Consider the following 659-nt stretch of genomic DNA (forward strand, 5'->3'; position numbering starts at 1 on the left):
GATTTTCTCCCATTCTTACATCAACCTATCATTATCGGCTCATAACCGTGCCAACTCGTTTTTTAGTTCCTGAACCGTTTCCAATATTGCAGCATTGGTATGACGTGGTTCTTCTCCAAGTTGCACCCACAATTCTGGATTAGTCTCCGGAAAAGGTGTTGAACCTGTACCGACGAGAGTAAATCCTATTCACCTCATAATGACTTCAAACTAAAATTTATGCTTTCTTAATCTCCCTCTCTTTCTCTCTTTGTGAACATTACAATCACTATTAATTCTCCAATATCCGAGAGGCCACAACTTTGCAACCATGGCTTTGATACCACTTGTAACCTTCCTAGTCATCAACATAGGAAACAAAAAAAACAAAAAACAAAAATAACTACAAGTTCTAAAGGTCAACATATTAACATTATACACAAATTACCATTATAAGTTATGTGTATATTAAAATCAAACAAACTATATAAAAAGAGCTACAAATTTGTTACATGCAAAGTTGATTATGTTAATGAACATGTCGTGCGATATTATTAATCCATACTTAATAAGATTAATTTTTCGGTTAGCTGTAAAGAAATAATGAAAAAATTTGGATCTAGTATTTATCCCTTGACACTTGGCAAGGGTCTCGAACTTCGAAACACATCAACGGTTCA

This window comes from Pinus tabuliformis, chromosome Q (assembly GCF_031772625.1).
Source record: "Pinus tabuliformis cultivar Carrire ecotype Pingquan chromosome Q, CPIR1, whole genome shotgun sequence".
In the NCBI taxonomy this organism is placed as follows: Eukaryota; Viridiplantae; Streptophyta; class Pinopsida; order Pinales; family Pinaceae; genus Pinus; species Pinus tabuliformis.